This window comes from Babylonia areolata, chromosome 19 (genome assembly GCF_041734735.1).
Source record: "Babylonia areolata isolate BAREFJ2019XMU chromosome 19, ASM4173473v1, whole genome shotgun sequence".
Classification (NCBI taxonomy): Eukaryota; Metazoa; Mollusca; class Gastropoda; order Neogastropoda; family Buccinidae; genus Babylonia; species Babylonia areolata.
Genome location: NC_134894.1, coordinates 33,237,403 through 33,256,061, shown reverse-complemented (window position 1 = coordinate 33,256,061; position 18,659 = coordinate 33,237,403).

Genomic DNA, 18,659 nt, shown 5'->3' with positions numbered 1-18,659 from the left:
TCTTGCTGCCGCGGGCAAGGTGCTAAAGGAATCAAGAGTCAAAACATCAGCGCCAACGGACGGACGCCACGAGTAATTATTACAGCAAGAACAAACACTTGTTTGGGATCGTCATGCAGAATGCGTTCTGAGGGAGGCACAAGGTAAGAAACGGTGATGTTGCTCGACTGTTACTTCTTCAGGGGGCAGGAGTATTTTGAGTGCCATTTTTAGACTGTTCCGCTCGTGGCGGTAACTAAGCAATAGGGGATGGGAGGGGGGGTGGAGAGTGGGGGCGGGAGGAGAAAGTGGGCACGCCTCCTGATGATGTTTCAGCCTTTCCTCTTCTTCCCATGTGATTGTGTGTGTGTGTGTGTGTGTGTGGTGTCAAGGTGTGTGTGTGTGTGTGTGTGTGTGTGTGTGTGTGTGTGATGGCCAAGGCGGTGCAGAGATAGGGTGAAAGGAGAGGTAATCCGACCTGTGGCACTGTGTCTGAATCACGTTGTTCCCTCTTCACCCTCATTATCGTAAAACTCTCCCATCACTCCTCTCTTTAGTTTCCTGTTTTGAATGTTGTGTTTGTTGCGGTTTAAAAAAAAATTGTCTCTGTTTCTCTCTGTCTCTGTCTCTCTGTCTGTCTCTCTATCTCTATCTCTGTCTCTCTCTCCTTTTCTCCATCTGCCTCTATCTTCTCTGCCTCTCTCTCTCCCTTTCTCTCTCTCTCTCTCCTTTTCTCCTTCTGCCTCTCTCTTATCTATCCCTCTCTCTCTGCCTCTCTCTCTCTCCCCTCTCCCTTTCTCTCTCTCACAAACACTTGTTTGGGATCGTCATGCAGAATGCGTTCTGAGGGAGGCACAAGGTAAGAAAATGATATTACATTTTTTCTCTGTTTTTCCAGTGTGTGTGTGTGTGTGTGTGTGTGTGTGTGTGTGTGTGTGTTTGATAGTAGTAATTTCGTAGTAGGGGTGGTTGTGGTATTAACTTGAAAGTTTTTGCACATATTTTAACATGGATTGTGTGCGCATGTGTGTGTGTGTGTGTGTGCGCGCGCGCGTTCGCCCGAAAATGTCTGTGTGTGCGTACTGTGGCTAAATCACGTTGTTCCCTCTTTACCCTCATTATCCTAAAACCCTCCCGTCCCTCCTCTCTTTAGTCTCCTGTTGTTGTTTTTTGGTTTTTGGGTGTTTTTTTTTATTGTCGTGTTTGTTTGTTTTTCTTCTGTCTTTGTCTCCGTTTCTCTCTGTCTGTCTGTATTTCGCTCTCTGTCCCTGTCCGTTTTTTTTCTCTCTCCACCCTATCCCTGTTTATCTCTGTCTCTCTCTGTCTCTGTCTATCTGTCTGTCTGTCACTTTGTCTGTCTGTCTGTGTCTTTCTCGCTGATTCTCTGATTCTCTTTCTCTCTTCTCTCTTTAATTCTGTCTCTGTATTTGGACTGTCTCTCTGCCTGACTATGTGTCTGTCTGTTTCTTTGTTAGTCTGTATGCTTCTCTCTCAATCACACACACACACACACACACACACACACACACACACACACAGAGAGAGAGAGAGAGAGAGAGAGAGAGAGACCTTCAGCTAATTCCATTTCAGTCCCTTCTTGCTGCCATCAGGAAGGTTGTTGAATGAATGCTGCACTGAAAACATCGCGGTCAGCGGACACCACGAGCAATTACAGTAAGAACAAACACTAGTTTTTAGAATCGTCATGCATAACACGATGCTCTGAAGCACAGAAGAAAGGAACCGGTGATTCGTGGGGTTTTACCTGTATGCCTATGAAAGATCCTAGGCATAAAGTGGCAAGACAGGGTCTCCAACCTCCAGGTCCTAGATAGGAGCGGCCTGCCCAACATCGAAACCCTGCTCAGCATCGAAAGCCTGCTGATCCAGTGCCAGCTACGCTGGACAGGACACGTTGTCCGCATGACAGACAGCAGGATCCCTAAGATGCTCTTGTATGACTAGCTGAAGGAAGGCCACCGCGAACTTGGAAGACCCTGCAAGCGCTTCAAGGACACCTTGAAGACAAACCTCAAAGCCTGTGACACAGACATCACTTCCAGGGAAATTGATGCCCTTGACCGCTGTCGCTGGAGGATGCTGTGCTCTAGTGGCATAAAGACGTTTGAAAACAAGAGAACGCTGGCCATAAAGGAGAAGCGTGAGCGAAGGAAGCAGGGCTCAACTTCTGGAGACGTTTTCCCTTGCAACACCTGTGGGAAGTGCTGCGCATCCAGAATCGGCCTCTTCCCCCATATGAGGACACACACCGACAGATAAGCCTGCCTGCCTGCCTACTCATCCGTCGGTCCGACTGGAGACTCCATCATCACATGTATGTGCAGAACTCTCTTTGTTGTCATTTGTAGTATGATTAAGCTGATTGCTCACATCTGGTGCACATAAATAGTGATGTTTACGTTTATCGTAGATACCTACATCAGGTGACACGCATATAGATAATTAGCTACTTTCGAGGGAAGCATCGACCCCCAGCCCAGGTGAAACGCACACAAAACGGGTCGCTGTGTGGTATTTCCAGAACGGCAGTTGCTGTCTGTGTATGTCAGCTAAGTTCAATGAAGTGGGCAGCGGATCCACTGACACTCAGAACAAGGGTGGCATGAAGCATTGCTATGATGGGATGATCTTTGTGAAAGAGGGCTGGTTTTGATGAGAATGGCTTCACAGCAAGCTAGAAACACGTTACATGGATTATACGATTGTTGACATCACGGAACAATATCATTGATACTGTGTAGCAGTGAGGTCTTCGGGGGTCATCAGTAGTATCTGATAACGGGGGAAAACATTTTACAATGTCTCCTGAAAAACAAAACAAACAAACAATTAAAGCCTCAAACAGAACACCATTTTATTGTTATACCTGTCAGTTTATAAAATGCTCTTATAGAAGTTCGTTATTGCCTCTACACACATTTTCTTTGATCAAACCAAAGTTTATTCCGCATTCCCAATTTCTGTTTCCTGCATATCCAGTCGACAAAACCAAGCAAACATAATATATACGCACACATACAGACAAGACACTTTTCACTTTTCACACGCGAATCATGTTGACAGACCTTTCTCTCTCTCTCTCTCCCTGCCTCTGTCTCTGTCTGTGTGTCTGTCTGTCTGTCTGTCTGTGTCTCTCTCTCTCTCTCTCTCTCTCTCTCTCTCTCTCTCTCTCTCTCTGCGTGAGTGCCCGTTTCTCACTCTTCCCCTTTTCTCACCCTTTCCCACTCCTTCCTCGATTCCCCCATTTGTGTCTACCCCTGGGGCTGGCTTGCTGTGAGTTATTATCCGTGTTTCGTGTTCGACAAGGCAGTTAAACCTGTTTTATCTGTCTGTTGGAGGTCCTTGGACAGTCTGTTATGTGTCTGGAATAGCGAGGCAGGATATAGATGTGAGCTGGTTCTTTCAGTTCTGTTCTGTGGCAATATATCGTCAGTCGATGTTCAGTCACATGCTAGCCATGCTATGTGACCCAACAATATTCATAGAAATGTCGGATGAACAGAGGGACATTTCATTGCTGCACGCCCCAACTCTTGCAAATGAATGGGAACTGTTAAGCTTAGCCCACGACATGCTCTTCGGCGCGCGCACACACACACACACACACACACACACACACACACACACACACACACACACACACACACACACACACACACACACACACACACTTCCTCTGAAAAAAAACCCACACAAAAAGAACAAACTAAGCAACACATGGTCACTAGATCTTAGCGGAGTGCATGTTTCTATTTCAACCTATGTAAGACCCCATACCTTATTTATTTGTTGACTCGACAGAGACTCACATACATACCTCAGCCATGTTATCTTACAACAGCCATGTTACTTTACAACATCGCAATTCTTTTGCAATTTTCATAACTAGTATATTTCTGTCACAGCCTAAGCAGAGTCCCCCTACATCATCATCACGTAATTGCTTTCCGCAAATGTAACGAAGATGAACTCATGCACGTTTTTATTAATCGCACAAGGAGAGGGAGAAAACACTGAAATGTTTCATGGCATTAGCTGAAAAGCTCCAGTGACATGGTAGGTACTAATCAGAACAACATAGTGCAGAATAGATAAGATGGAACAGAAAGAAAAAAACCGAATTGAAACCACATAAACTAATAAGAGATTTGCGACACTTTAGCACTTGCTTAAGGTACATGTGACAGGAGGGGTAATGTGCCTTTTTTCAGTCATTCATCTCCAAGGTTTGGACAGTGCACAGAAAACAAAGGACATATAAATCATATAATACATATTTACGCATGTAACATCGACACACATCATATCAATACAAACACATATTAAAGTACATATAAATCCTGAAATAATTATTTATGCCTCAACATCAAAACCCATCATATCAACAGGAACACATCATATAATAAAAAAGAGAGAGACAGTGTGTGTGTGAGAGAGAGAGAAAGAGAAAAAGTGTGTGTGTGTGTGTGTGTGTGTGTGACACACACACACACACACACACACACACACACACACACACACACACACACACACACACACACACACACACAGACGCCAGATCTAAATAGAAAAAAATACACACACACAAATATAAGCGCAGAGCGAGACAAGACAAGACAAAATCCTTTATTTGATAAACACTGATGTGATTTGTTTACATCCAGTCCCCGCCCTTAACAGGTTTTACACTGTATAAAACTAAATGAAATCATATGCATGGTGACAATAAGATACATGGGAAAAAGAACGATTAAAAAAAAGGGGGGGGCTGAGGAAAAAAAAGGAACACAAAAAAGAAAAGAAGAAAGAGAGAGAGAGGAGTGTGGGGTTAGGGAGAGAGAGAGAGAGACAGAGACAGAGAGAGAGACAGAGAGAGAAATGAGGAGAGCTCAGCTGGTCTCGGGGAAATAAAACAAAATCGTAAAACACCCGCCGGAGTTACAAGATGTGCCCGTCCAGCACTAATGCAGCACTTCACCGTCCGACAGTACTGACTGACATCAGAGAGAAGCGGCTGTCATGTCCAGAAATCACGCTGGTGGCAATGGCTTGGTTCCAGAGGACGGGTGCCCCTTACACGTCATTACCAGGCCTCTATGGCTAGCTGTTAAGGTCGGGCACAGGGGGGGAAGAGAGGAAAAGATTGCAGGACTGGGACGTAAATGGGTGGGTTAAAAAGAGGTCGGGGAAAGAGTTGTGGGCGGAAAGTGGGGTGGGTGGGTGGGTGGGCGAATGGGGAAGACCAAGGGGTGGTGGTGCTAGAGTTGGGAAGAGAAAAGAGGGTTGAAGGATGATGGGCAGACGGGAAGAGAGGGATGTGTTCATATTTTGTTCGGAACATGGCGGGGTATGTGTGTGTGTTCAGCGACAATGACAGATAAAAAGAAGATAGTATCGGGTGAGAGGGGTGGGGGGCGTGAGAGAGAGAGGGTGCGTCGGGTCGGGCGTGAGAGAGAGAGAGGGGGGGGGGGGGGTGCTGGGGGAGAGAACAGATAGTAAACGAGAGCAGGGTATAAAAGATAAAGTTCTGTATAAATCGAATCTATCACCAGTATCAATGTAATCACACCATGTTTTCCATTTTCGTCGAAAGGCAAATTTAAACCATGAACACTTCAAACACCCTGCTCCATCCACACAAAACAAAATCCATATTCAAACAAAGACGAACATTTTTTTACCCAGTTTTTTCTCTCCTTCATTTCCATGTGATTCGCGCATGGTATAAACCTGATACCGGTAAGTAATCATCCAGTTGCACGCGTTTCGGCCAGAAGCAGACATATATAGTTCACAGTCTAATAATGCACATAACTATATTGGATATCGATTTGCTTCTCCATAAAGTGGGTCATTCGGTGTTCACATATCCACCCCTAAAGTTTTCTTTGAAGTTAGTAAATAAACTGATTCACAATAAAGACCAGAATTATTTGTTCCCCATAACCATATTGTGCCATTGGTTGTGTTTGACAGTCTAACAGCGTAATTAATGAAATTTTAAATTTAACATAAACTTTTCTTCATTAAATAGATAAAAGTGCTTCTGTTTTCCTTATGTGTAGCAACGAAACTAAAACTTATGGGAAAAGCGAATTCATGAATACTTACAGCCATCGACAAGAGTTATTGCAACACCATCACAAAACCATTATTCTTACATGTAGAAATCTGCCCTTCCAAAAAATACTAAGATGCTGCTTTTGGTAATGTTTACGTTCAGGGAGAGGGAGACAGGACAGACAGACAGAGATAGACAAATTATGATGAGGGGCACACCTGGTCAAGAATATAAAATCATTCGAAAAACACCACCAGAATTAAAGCGCTTCTCATTCCAACACTAACGCTAACGTGGCACTTTTCTTTGCTGTCTGTCCGGTCGGAGACATCACGGTGGTGGCCATGGCTTGGTCCTCAGGACAGTGCCCTTACACGTTACCAGCAATCTGTGGCCAGCTGTTAAGTAATGGCACCAGAAGAGGAAGGAGAAGTGTGCAAGACAAGAATGAGAATGGTGGAGAAGGGTGTAGGGTAAACAGAGGTTGGAGAAATTGTGAGGTGTAGAAAGGGGTGAGAGTGAAAGAAGCTGAAACGGTGGCAATAGTCAGGAAGAGAGAGTATGTTTAGATACACTTGTAGATTGCTTTGGTTTCTGTGAGTCTGCAGTCGTTGGTGAGAGAGTGAGAGAGAGAGAGTGAGAGAGGCGGGAGGGGGGGGGAGGGCGGGCGGCGGGGGCGGAGGAGTGCGGGGGAGGAGTAGGGTGGGGAGAAAGAAAGGCAATACCCGAGGTGGTCAAAGCTTTGGACTTTCAATCTGAAGGTCCCGGGTTCGAATCTCGGTAACGGCCCCTGATAGGTAAAGGGTGGAGATTTTTCCGATCTCTCAGGTCAACATGATGTGCAGACCTGCTTGTGCCTGAACTCCCTTCGTGTGTATACGCACGCAGAGGATCAAATACGCACGTTAAACATCCTGTAATCCATGTCAGCGTTCAGTGGGTTATAGAAACAAGAACATACCCAGCATGCACATCCCGGAAAACGGAATAAGGTTGCCTACATGGCTGGGTAAATAAAATGAAAACGGTCATACACGTAAAATGTTACCTGTCTGCCCGAGTGTGTATGTGTGTGTGTGCCTGAAATCTGATTGAATGACACAGGAAACGACTGATGAGCGTCCAGTGGTAGCCGTCAGTCGGCTCTACCCAGGTAAGCAGCCCGTTCTGCAAACGAGTTTGTTAAGCCCTTAGAGCTTGTTCTCCGATCGAGGATAGGCGCTATATTAATATCCATATCAAAAATCAAAAGCACAGAAAATTTCCAGGGATTAGCAAACATTGACTGACTGGTTGATTGGTTAGTAACATCCACTGTTGTTTAGGTTTTAAATATGTGTGTGTATGCATGTGCGTGCGTCCTTGTTTGCTTGCGCGCGCGCGCGTGTGTGTGTGGACATATCATACTCACAGTGATTAATACGGATCACACAGCACATTTGATTTCTTTTTGCCTCCTTTCTGCAGCAGTGCAGGGTCTCTTGCGGGTTGATAACCTAATGGTGACATAGCACTGACAGTTTCTTGTGGACGTCTGGTTCTTGAACCCTCGCGACCGGCGGCGTAGGAGCAATACCACGCACAGAAAAATAAAAATCCAGGAAAACCTCTCATATCATCTGATTTAACTCTTCACTGATCCAGGTGAACGAGAGGAAATACCTAACTGTTCCCGAAGTGTCCGTTATTTAATATTTTGTGCGTGTAAGGTGACACCCCTACCCCACCCCACCCCACCCCCACCATCCCCTCCCCACCCCCACCATCCCCTCCCCTTCCCGGCCCCTTTGAGCAGGATGACCCGCGTAACCCGTAAACATTTGCACCAGGACGAAATTAGGATCGACAGAAATGGTGGTGGTGTGAGTCACATCTGGCATCAAAAGAGGTTGAAAAGGACAAGTGTTTGTGTATGCTCCCTTTCGATCCTTTGTCTCTGTCACTTCTCTGTTTCTGTCTGTCTGTCTGTCTGTCTCCGTCTCCCTCTCTCCATCTCCCTCTCTATCTCTCCTGACAAGTCAGTCATGTAGAGATAATCGACCAAAAAGTAGTCTTCAGCTTCCTTACGTACAAACATCCTCTTTCTCACTTTCCCACGTGTGTGGATGTCAGCATGTGGCCGTCTGAGTTTCTCTCTTTCTCTCACTCCCTCACTCTGCCTGTCTGTCTTGACACAAACTCCACTCCTTCTCTGTCTCTCTTTCTGTGTGTGTCTGTCTCTCCCCATTTTTGCCTTTCTGTCTCTCTGCCTCTCTATCTCTCTCACACACGCACACACGCACACACACACACACACATACACACATACACATACACGCGCGCGCGCGCACACACACACACACACTCACACGCACGCACGCACATGCACATGCACACTTTCTCTCTCTCTCTCTCTCTCTCTCTCTCTCTCTCTCTCTCTCTCTCTCTCTCGTCATTTCTTGCTGATTCCTATCACTTTCATGGTCATTTCGTTGTAATTCCCCAGTCTTCCTCGGGGAAAGGGCAAAAGTGAAGGATTGTGGGTTTACCTGTGAATGATCTGATGTCTACTACCTTATACACGTAGAATGCATCATTCACTGGAGAAGGAAGGGGGTAGGGGAGGGGAGGGGGACCCATGACGAAGTGCCTTGCAACCTTGTGCTGTAAACGAGGTATGATTAACACACAGCAACATAGAAGCCGTAGATTTTCTCCCGAGGGTCGTAACTGTGGACAGATTATTTAGAGAATGCTCCCAGAATCAATACTTCCGGGAGCAAACAAAACGGTGCTTCAACCTGACATTTCAGGGAACAGGAGACGGCTGAACCAGATCGTCTTCCTCTTGTGTGGGTTGGCATGGGGGGGGGGGGGGGGGGGGGGGGGGGGGGGGGGGAGGTGTGGCGGGTGGGTGGAGGGGGTGTGAACAAGATTGAAGTTAAACGCTTTCTTCTTGTTCTTGTTGACTCACTTGTGTAAACAAAGTGAGTCTATGGTTTAATTCGCTTTTCGGTTGTCTGTGTGTGTGTGTGTGTGTGGAGGGTGGGGGGTATACTTTAACATTGCCGTTTTCTCTGCAAATACTTTGTCAGTTGACACCAAATTTGGCATAAAAATAGGAATAATTCAGTTCTTTCCAGTCATCTTGTTTAAAACAATATTACACCTCTGGGATGGGCACAAAAAAATAAAAAGAAGCCAAATTATATGCAAACTGAATTTATATATATATTTTTTTTTCATTCTCTAAGCTTGGCACTTTGATCTGATATTCTGACACAACAACAAGAGCAGTCGTTTTTTTTTTAATCATTTTTTGTTCGAACAGGAACTTCTTTTGCTAAGCATGGAAGTTATATTTCTGGTGCATGTCTTTGCTGCAGATAGTAAAAAAGGGAAATTAATCTGTAATTAATGCTAAGGGGGTTAATTTTCTTTAAAATGATCTTTCTCATCTTAAACATTTTGAAATTATACTCAATACATAAAAAGCTTGTGTGTTTTACTCTGAGTACAGGGCTTTCACCATGTTCATTCGCCCAAGTGGTCTTTTTCGGAAAATACTAAAATCAATACTACGAGTGGACTTTATAGATCTATTGGCTGAGCCCTGAAGGTCATGGGCAGAAATAAGTTACGTACGCATATTTATACATATTCAAAGCGCGTGCTCATATTCCTCGCGAACGCGAAGGACGCCATTTTGTTTCAAGTTGTTGACCTGCCCGTTCAATCCTATATTCAATCGACAATACACGATAACATGTGATGGAAAGTTGGAGAAGGAGACCGTTAAATATTTATTCAGAGAAAGATTTGTGACCGCCTCATCACTTACTGGATTATGTCCCAAACTGCCATAAAAATATCAGCAAAATAGTTGGAATTCACAATTTAAAATAATAAACCATGAGAGTTAATACCCTTGATGAAACATAAAAATTTCCAGTCTTGACCTTTCTCAAAATGAAGTCCTTTTCACTTCATACGACGTTTAGAAGTACTTGTACTTAGCTCTACATGTTATTAGTTTAACAAAATACTCAGTTTTCATATCAACTTTAAAACTATAAACTAGAATGAACATAAAAGAGAAATTGAATCGACCGTGTGGTACATTTCCGGCGGGTGTAACTAAACTTGTACATCTATCTAGATCCAGAGAAAACGGCTAAATGTTGCAGTGTGATTGCGGCGATAGCCACGTCTCCTTTACCGCAGACTTAAAAAAAAAAAAAAGAATTTTTGAATGCCCAAGATACACCAGAATAATGATTTAAACAGCGTTTTCACTGCGAATACCGCAATCGATTTATCGCCCTTAAAAAAAAGCATGTTTAAATGATAAATTTTTGAACGTCAGTTAAAGAGGCACGATAGTCTATTAGGTAATACAGTTTCTTCTCACCCGAACATGCGGGGTTCGAATCTGCCGTCAGGACTTTTTTATTTTTATTTTTTATTTTTATTTTTTTAACCCGAAGCTTTATAATAACAAATACAGAACACATTTTAACGATTAGATTTTTTTAAAAGTGTATCACAAGTGAGTCTTGAAGGCCTTGCCTCTCTTGTTCTTTTTGTTCTTGTTGTTGTTGTTGTTCTGCTGCTGCTGCTGCTCCTCCTCCTCCTACTACTACTTCTTCTTCTGCTTCTTCTCCTTCTTCTTTTCCTCCTCCTCCTTCTTGTTTATGTTATTGTTAGTAGTTGTTGTAGCATATTAGTTACATCATTATTACCTTCATCTTTATCTTCATTAGTATTATTATTATTATCATTATTATATATTGTTATTGTTGTTATCATAATTATCTTTTCTTCTTTTTTTTTGCAGTTGTTTGCATCAGTAAAACGTACTGAATGTTTGCTGTTGTTGGTGACCAGGATGAACGGCAGTTGATGAATTATTATATTTATTATCTGTTCCAATTGCAAATCCACCAAGAATCAGTGACCCCTTCAACCCATGTCTCCTGTTAACGTGTAAATCACTGGTGTAGTTTACTGTTTGGTTCGAGGCGCGTTTCTCTCTCTCTATCTCTCTCTCTCTCTCTCTCTCTCTCTCTCTCTCTCTCTCTCTCTCTCTCTCTCTCTCTCTCTCTCTCTCTCTCTCTCCTTGTCATGTCCTTACTTCTACATCTCTTTGTTACTTTATGGATATTTTGATTCATTTTCTGTTTGCACATGTATGCTTATTCCACTTCCCTCAATAATAATATAAAAAAAAATTCGTTCGTTCGTTCGTTCGTTCGCTCTCTCTCTCTCTCTCTCTCTCTCTGTGTGTGTGTGTGTGTGTGTGTGTGTGTGTGTGTCTGTGTCACTGTGTGTGTGCGTGTGTCTGTGTCTGTCTCTCTCTCTGTGTGTTCCTGTTGTTGTTTTATTCCCAAAGAGATACCACCCTTGTTAGATAAGTGTATTTAGGATATTGATGCGTAAGATTATATTAAAACACGATATGTTGTACTTATGATTTTACTGCGTAGGTTTTCAACAGACAAAATTCATTATTTACAAGGGGCGAGAAAGGCTATGCATTTGATGCAAAGTTTATTAGAATCAATGGGGGAAAAAAAACCGTGCCCGGTGAATTATTGTCCAAATGGGCGAACAAATTAACCCAGCAACGACCCTCATCTGCAGCTGAGATCAATGAAAATGATTATGCATATGAAATGGGTCCCCAGCTGCAGGATAAACTGCTGTGTTGCGTGCTGCGTCTGTTTTATCATGATTTATTGCCATTAAATCGTTTCACAGAGAGAGGCAATAGGGATAAAAGTATTTTCGGCTCTGTAAACTTGAATTTTGATCACTTTCGCACCCATTGATTATTTTCAATAAATGTGGAAATTTTAGTCCGTTATTGAAAGTTGCATAGAAATATATTTTTTGAAAAATTAGCTCCTGAAATGTATGAGATAAACTAATGATTGTTGCTGCTATGACGGTTATGATGAAGTTCGGTGATAAATGTCTTAATATCTTTGGTTCTGCATATGAATGCAGTGGTTCTTTCAGAGTCTCAATTAATCTTTTTTATATATAACTTATTTTAGCAATATAAACAAACTTAAACATTTTCATTAAATTAGTTTAACAATGTGAACTTAAATTTTAAAAAAAAGTATAGTTAAGATGACAAATGTTTTCCAAACGACATCAGTTCTGTCCTCAATGCTATTAGTCACACTAAAACTAATTCAGCAGTCACTGTCCCTTGACTGAAAACAGGCACAAATTTTACTTCTACCAGAGCTGTTTGTCTTCTTCTTTTTAAGATTTTCATTATGGTGGAGCAAAATAGTAATGCTGAACAAGATCGAAAGCAAATACGGATAGTAACGATGATCACAAAGAAGTGCCAGATTTGAGAGGTGATGTGGTTACCTGCGACAAAGTCACAGTCATCAAGGTCCACTTAACACTTTGAAAGTTGTAAAAATAAATCATGCTTTCACAAGCAGAGCTGACGGGCGCAACAGCTGAGTGGTTAAAGCGTTGGACTTTCAATCTGAGGGTCCCGGGTTCGAATATCGGTGGCGGCGCCTGGTGGATAAAGGGTGGAGATTTTTCCGATCTCCCAGGTCAACATATGTGCAGACCTGCTTGTGCCTGAACCCCCTTCGTGTGTATGCGCAAGCAGAAGATCAAATACACACGTTAAATATCCTGTAATCCACGTCAGCGTTCGGTGGGTTATGGAAACAGGAACATAAACAGCATGCACACCCCCAAAAACGGAGTATGGCGGCCTACATTGCGGGGTAAAAATGACCATACACGTAAAAGCCCACTCGTGTACATACGAGTGAACGTGGGAGTTGCAGTTCACGAACGAAGAAGAAGACAAGCAGAGCTGCTGGGTCTTATCCGACTGGAAGATGGACTCCGAAGAGATCTGAATCATATTCCTACGCTTAGCTGTGCAGGTTCCACATTGGACCCATCACGTTCGGTTGCAAAAGTGGCAGTAAATTGCATCCAGGTGGATGTTTCTTCCATTTTCTTCCAATCTGTGATGGCGAATGACAGCATGACTGATTTAGAAAGGATCTACGTCGCGGACATGGTCAGCAACACAATATTGTAACAGGTTACATGTAAGGATGGATTTTAGTCTGTTTTCACATATTTGATTGGGTTCCCGTTCTATTTTACGAACTGAATTAAGCTGTGGGCTGACGAACTTTGTCAAATTCCCTTTTTTCCTGATCCAATTGCCAGTGGCACCGTGGTGAGACAACAATTAAAAACTAAAGTTCTAATAATATAAGTTATATTAACGCTGAAATATATCAAGAACAAAACTTCTACAAATTGCTTTTAAGGGTTTACTCAATAAAGCGCAAACAGGAAGTTGAAACTAAAAATGCTGATCAAAAACCAAGTCGCCTATCTATCAGAGTAAACGAATGAATTAAAAGTTATTGACAAAGAAAGAACAACTCCAGCAAACAGATACATGAAGAAAACACACGGTTGACGGATGGTGAAGGAGGAGCGGATTAGATGAAAATTTCTGATTACGTGTTCTCACTTCCTCTCAGGAACTGCTTCAGTTTAATTTAGAAGCTATTCTGGGCAGCTGAATTCAGTATAACGAATCTCACTTGCTGAATTCAATATAACGAATCTCACTGAAATCTACAGCTTTTACAAGACGATCCACGAAGATGAATAAGTAGAAAACTGCTTTCCTTCCGATGCCGTCAGTTTTGTTGAAGCTCTGCCATGGTTGACCTTCAATCACTTTGGCAATCAACATGGATTGAATGATTAATTAAGAGGGTGAATCTTGTATTTAGCATTTGTCTATTCATGCATGAACCAGTGCACTTGTCTCCCAGATGTCTGGGAACGACGGTGGTGGACCGTCATATTGCTGTTCAGGGATGACAAAAAAGAGAGAAGAATACAGAGATTAATGAGAAGTAAACCAACCGTTGTAGTCATAATTCAATGGGTAGTACAGGGGAGACAACATAACAGGACGAAGGATGAGGCGTAGCTGGCCAGGAAATTGGACAAATCGAAGAAGATCTCCAGATTTATTACGCACGTCCGACTGGCGCGATTCTGACACATCTCTTTCCTGTCTACCGGTATCGGAGTCAGAGGAGGAGGACGTCTGGTCTGGGAAGTACATCGGTGAGATTGGCTTTGTTCCACAGGACATTGTATTGACTTTTACAATCCATTGTGCACGTGCACTGAATGGGTCTGTCAGGCTCGGGTTGCCGCTCGCTAAGATGGACAGTGAACGAATGGGGGAGAGGAAAAGAAGATACAAGGTCCGAGAGTATGACAGATAGAGACTGGTCGAAGGAAAGGAGGAGGAGAGAAGAGAGACAGAGAGAGAGAGAGAGACAGAGAGGAGGGAGGGAGGGAGGGTGTAAGGGAAAGGTGTTACTACTTCACGGTGGATCTTATCAGTGCCAGAACCTTTCGCAACAGTGAACAAAACTGTGTTCTTTTACCGTTCAGGACTCTGTCACAAAACATAATGCTGGATGATAATCTTATTTGGGTGATTTCTATTGACCAGTAGAGATTAAAAGGAGCGCGAAACAAAGGGCATTTTGGTTTCCAGTTTGGCTGTCTAGCTAAATAACTAGCTGACTGAGTAATTATCTTTCTAACTGGTAAACTAACGAAATAACCAGTCGGTTAACACACTTATATAACAACCTACCACCAATATTTTGGTCTAAATTTGTGGATTGTTGCCCTGTACAGGGCAATAGACACAGGATAATAGACAAGACAAACCACAGAAAACGGAGTATGGCTGCCTACATGGCGGGGTAAAAACGGTCAAACACGTAATAGCCCACTTGTGTACATGCGAGTGCACGTGGGAGTTGCAGCCCACGGACGAAGAAGAAGACGAAGACAAAACAACAACAACAACAACAAAACAACACAACACAAAAAAAATCGAGAAACGAACGAGAAAACAGCCTGTCATCCAGTATGTCAGCTCCCTTCTATTAATTAATTTTGCGCTTAGAGTTGACTTCATCAAGATTTTGCGCCTTATAGATATTATTATTATTGTTAGTAGTAGTATTTTTATGTATGTATCTATTGTTTTATTAATTAATTTATTAATTTATTTATTTATTCATTTTCATTACTGTTATTATTATTAAAGGTTTTTTTCTCAGGGCCTGACTAAGCGCGTTGGGTTACGCTGCTGGTCAGGCATCTGCTTGGCAGATGTGGTGTAGCGTATATGGATTTGACCGAACGCAGTGACGCCTCCTTGAGCTACTGATACTGATACGAACTGACCGAATCACCAGTCAAGCAACCAAGGAAATTAAGAAAGAACGATCTATCTCCACACCAAAAGTGGGAAAGACAAGAAAGCGCGACTTTTATCCGGGATGGTCAAAGCGGTGAACAGGGTTTCTGTTTTGTTTGTTTGCTGCTGATGTTGTTGTTGTTGTTGTTGTTGTTTGGGGTGTTTGGTTGTTGTAAATATTCTCTCCGTGTGTGTTGAAGTGTTTTTAGTCGCTGCCTTATCTCCCCGATCATTACAGTGGTGGTACCCCCTAGGCAGCTCATTCCCTGTCCTTCAAACGCCGCCACACCTCTCCTCTCCACTCGTTTCTCACAGAGATCTTGTCAGCATATCTGACTACAGGCTATCAAATATTGATCAAAGATCGCCGTGCCCATGAAACGGTTTCATGAGTGGACGGTGGCTGAGAGACTCCCTTGATTATATTGACGCTTTCGTTCTGACTCAACTCTCTGTCTCTCTCTGTCTCTCTCTCTTTCTTCTTTCTCTCTGACAGACGCACGCACACACACACACACACACACACACACACACACACAGAGGCGCATGCATGCATGCAAACATACACACACACACACACACACACACACACACACACACACACACACACACACTGCAGAGTGGTGCATTAAAGCCGGGTCATAATTCTGCGCCTTTCATTCCTGGACACGCTATGTCAAGCCGGTAATGGATGCGGCGTAGTCCTTGGATGTCCGCATCACGGCCAAGATAAAAAAAAACAAACAACGAAAAACAAAAAACAGCTTCAATGCATAACCATCCTGCTGCTGCTTCCACCCTGTCCTCTCTCCTTCGGACAGCAGCTGAATTAAGCCGTATAATCGAGCAGCAGATTTTCTCATTTGAAGCTCAAAGACAGGGTTGTCATGTACGTCCAGGCTACGCCTTTCATGCTGCGAGACGAGTATTTCAATCGGGAACAATGAATTCAGTTCGAACAAAAATGAACAACACAAGAAGAATGGTATAGGACGTGTAGCGGCTTGCTAGCAACATGGAAGCTCAAAGATGGACGTCTGGTTACGGAGATAAGAAAGAGAATATGCTCTCTCTCCAATTGTGTATGAAATATGATCTGGTCTGTCCATGAAATTTTTCTAGTTTATATGTACATCCAGTCCATACTGGGACCGGTTTCTGATGATTAGTCTGTTATATATAGTGTTTTTGGTGTTGGTGTTGGTGGGTTTGTTTGTTTGTTTTGTTTTTTCGAATTCTTTTAATTACTTCCCCCTGCTATTGTTACTATTTGTCAACCGTCAACGTTAATCGTTCGTCGAATGCGTTTTTTTTTTCCTTTGTAATATTTTGGGGGAAAAAAACACGAGATAAAAAACGAGAAAAAGAAAGAGAAAAAACAAGAATAAGTGCCAGAAGAATTTTTTTTATTTGTAACAGCAAGCAGCAGCAGCAGATTACCTAGTTTGAAGTTCAGTCATACCAACTGCAAGTATCCTACATCTGGAGTGGAGTGATGGCCTAGAGGTAACGCGTCCGCGTAGGAAGCGAGAGAATCTGAGCGCGCTGGTTCGAATCACGGCTCAGCCGCCGATATTTTCTCCCCCTCCACTAGACCTTGAGTGGTGGTCTGGACGCTAGTCATTCGGATAAGACGATAAACCGAGGTTCCGTGTGCAGCATGCACTTAGCGCACGTAAAAGAACCCACGGCAACAAAAGGATTGTTCCTGGCAAAATTCTGTAGAAAAATCCACTTCAATAGGAAAAACAAATAAAGCTGCACGCAGTACAACAACAACAACAACAACAACAACAACAAAAAATGGGTGACGCTGTAGTGTAGCGACGCGCTGTCCCTGGGGCGGAGCAGCCCACATTTCACACAGAGAAATCTGTTGTGATAAAGATAAATACAAATGCAAATTTTTAGGTTACCAGTCATGTGCATTTCAGTTAGGAACAATAAAGCCACGGGGAAAAAATGATTGAAATGAAGCTCTTCAGTGAATGTCCGATGTAAGATGAAGAGATGGCGGATGAGGGAAAGACAACGATTGTGTGCAGGAAGAGAAGAGAAGTGAATAAATAAACCATGAGTCCAGAGACTGTGAGAGATGTCCACTGGGCGCTGACCTGATCCCTCACCGTGCTGACCAGTCAGTGGACAGTGGTGGTGGAATCCCAGAGAGCGACTGCCGTGACGGTCTGCTGGAGAACCACAGGATGGGGTGGACAGCGTGATGTATTGGACCTGACAGACCTTTTGGCACCAGAGCGGAATGCCTGGTGTCTCTGTGGCGTTCTGTTTTGGGTAGCCAGGATGAAGGAGAAACTGGTCAGTCTGCGCTGCGTGGATAAATGTACTGAATAACAGGGAAGGAGATTTGATTTCAGCACACACATTCACGTCCCCTTCCTACGTCAAAATAAACACATACACAGCGCACGCACGCACGCACTCACGCACGCACGCACGCGCTCAAGTACACACACACACACACACACACACACACACACACACACACACACTCACGCACACACCACGACACATGTGTGCATTTATTTATCGAATTTTCCAGTGTTTTTTTGTGTGTGTTTTTTAAAGGGGGGGGGGGGGGGTTGTTGTTGTTGTTTTTTGCCTGTTGACAACAGAATTAAAACAAAAACAAATTCAAGCTAGAAAAAAGAAGAAACCGCACACTGCTTCAGTCCCCAAAGATTATCAGCAGTTTATTCACCCTGCCATACAACAAATCCCCTGGGATCAGAAGGATGAGGAGGATTTTCACAACGGACGTTTTCCCAAGGATCCCCCCCCCCCTGCACCCCCCGCACCCCCTCCTCCCAAAACACTCCGTGACTGGCTGGAGGGGCGATGTGTCAGTGCAGAGCCCAGCGGACATATCTCCCAATCTCCGTGGTCACGTTTGATTTATCCACGTCGCTGTGCAGACCGACTCTCAGCGGCCTCCCTGTCATCTTCGTTCTCCCGTTGAAGATGAGTTCCTGTAAGCCTTTCATCGATTCAGCCATGGGGTGCATAGTTGATGAAGCTACAGGACGATTCATGCCGGCAGATGGATGACGTGTAATTGATGCCTGTTTGTTGCCTCTTCGACTTATCAAATCTTTGTGTCATGTTTCCGGGTATTGATACTGTTCTGAGTATTTCTGGAGAGGAAGAAAGATGTTGTCTGAACGGGATGGGGGGAGGGGGGTACGAGAGGGGGGGAGTGTGTGTGTGTGTGTGTGTGTGTCTGTCTGTCTGTCTGTTTCTATGTCTGTAATCACTGTTTCACAAATAAAATGTAATACTTACCTGTGTGAC